Source organism: Martes martes, assembly GCF_963455335.1.
Source record: "Martes martes genome assembly, chromosome: 13".
Classification (NCBI taxonomy): Eukaryota; Metazoa; Chordata; class Mammalia; order Carnivora; family Mustelidae; genus Martes; species Martes martes.
The window spans coordinates 90,339,009-90,341,527 of NC_137901.1; positions in this window are offsets into that span (position 1 = coordinate 90,339,009).

Here is a 2,519-nt window from a genome sequence, read left to right on the forward strand (position 1 = left end):
GCCTGGCACTCTCAGAAGGTGAGAGGGGCACAGAGAAGACAGAAATGAAAAGAAGGGAGGACGGAGGGAGGGAAGGAGGAAGGGACAGGAGTGAGGACCGTCCCCGCCCCACAGCCCCTGCTACAGGCCCTCTGCTCTGCAACCCGGCAGGACGAGTAGGCGCCTCACGCACCTGCACACCCAGGGCTCCGAAACTGAGCTCACCACTCCCCGAAGGCGTCATCTCCCTGGGCGGGGGCATGCAGTACACGAGGTCCGCCCTCACCTCCTTGACCTCAGATCCCACGAGCGGCCACGGTCACATCCCTCCTCCGGGGGGGTCACGCGCTCAGGCATCAAGCATCACCTCTCCGCAATGACTCCAAAACCTGGGTCTCCCGCCCGGAGGAGTCATCGGTCAGGGAGAAAGCCCTTTGGACACGTCTAGGCAGGTCTCCAGGCTTGGGCTCCGTCGATGCTACTAATGACGAAGACACTGAGCTATGTTTTAGAGGAAGTGCGGAGGGAGGCTGGGACTCCGCCTGGGGGAGGCAGGGGAGGAGGTGGAGGCTGAGCCAGGGACCGGTCCTAGACCTGTCTGTCCAGCTCAGCCCTGACCGCGGGAGTCCTCTAGGTCAAGGGCCTGACCCTGTGTTTCTTGAAAACACCAGGCGGTCTGCCACCTCCTTGGCTCCTTATTGGACCCATTTTGCTGGATCCAAAACTCTGGAAAATCAGCACGGCACAGAGGAGAAACAAGGGGGATCCTGCCGGGTCCCCCCACCCCTGTCGGAGCCTGTAACTCAGCTGCTCCCCGTGCGGCGCTGGTTTGGGGGGCTGGGTCCAGCCAGTAGGACAAGAGCGACGACCCCCAGCACCGCACTTGTCTCGCTTCCAGGGAGCCCTGTGCTTGCGGCCGATGTGGAGATCGGTAAACGCTGATTTTTCAGAGTTACGCAGCCTTGCCTCGTGGGCCTCTTTCCCCCCCTTGCTTTCTATTTTGTGCTTCTCCTTAATTTCACATGTTCAATTTGAACCAGGCACTTTTTACATCCCGTTTCCTCGAAAAGGCCCCGTTTCTGTAAGACCGAGTTGTTACGACAAATGTTCTCAAGCGTCTACTGCAGTGACTTCGTTCGACTCGAAAGTGCCCATAAAGTATCTGGCCCGTTTCAACAACAGTGAGTCACTTGGTGACACACAGCACTTTCGGGTTATGACAGCACTTTGTTCCTCTTTCATGTGCTCTCATTTCCATGTGACGGGGCCATCCTGTATCAAGCAGAACACCTCGGGAGCGCTGGCAAGCGTCTGTGCCATGTTACCGAGCATCTGGAAGCCACCGGAGCCTGCTGGAGTTTCAAAACTCCATGACATCACACACAGAGGGTAACGCGTCCCCACCCGCCACCATGGGGCATCTCAATCCCCCCCTGGTGAGATGGGGGACACTCCAGCAGGCACCCCCCACCACTCCCCCGGTCCCAGAGAAACAGCGGGACAGATGGACGGCGCCATACAGGCTTCACAGGTCCCCCTGAAACCAGACCAAGGTTCTGCTCCCACAAGCTCATGTGGGAAAGCTCCGTCCTCTTAAAACCTGCTCTTTGGATCTGCCTGTGATACTGGGGGGAAATAAAGAGCCCCGTCCTGTCGTCCTTCAACAGAGAAGGCAGGCGGGAGCTCTCCCAACAGAGCACGAGCGTGTGCGCTCCGAGGCCGACGCAAGCTGAAGACTCAGCAAGCCTTCAGGGCGGGCCCACCGTGTCCGACAATCTCCCGCGACTGGACAGTGGTATTCCATGACGGCTTCGTGCCACGGGGTGATGTGATCACCCCCAAACCCAAGTTCAGCTGGAAAACGACAGGGCTGTCGCTCTGACCTGCCAGTCCTCCAACGAACTTGGGAGACTTTCCTGGACGGTGCCTGTAGAGATCTGGGGACACCCCCAGGAGGGTGCCCCGTGTCCCGCCTCCCCGTGCCAGGGCGTGAACACTGCAAGGTGCACGAGGCGGACACAGCCCGGCCCCATCATTCGACCTTCTTTTCCCCTTTCCCCACTACTTCCTTCAACAGGGAGGATGTATTTTTGACAGCACGGGTTAACAGTTTCCAGTCTATCCTGAAGACATAGATTATACCTCTAGTAGAATCTGTACTTGTGAGATCAGTGCTTTGGAACCCAAACTCACACCGTCTGCCCCACTGAGAACAGTCGTCTGTCTCGCTCTGCCAGAACTCCAGCCGTCACAGGATCTCCCTGTAGCTTTCCATTTTGTGTATTACAGACGAACAACAGTGCAGGGGTTTTTGTGTTCACTTTCTTTCTCCATTAATAAAACTGTTTAAATACAGAGCAGGTGCAAGAATCACTATCTGGGAAAAATCAAAGAGCTGTGACAGAGCAAGTGATTTCACTGTAATTCTGTCACCTGCTGACTCGGGAAACTGCACCTCCCACGTGGCGGTGTATGAACCCCCATGAGCAGTCAACGGGCTTCACATTTGTGGGGCTTTTGTAATAACGTTACACCAAAAA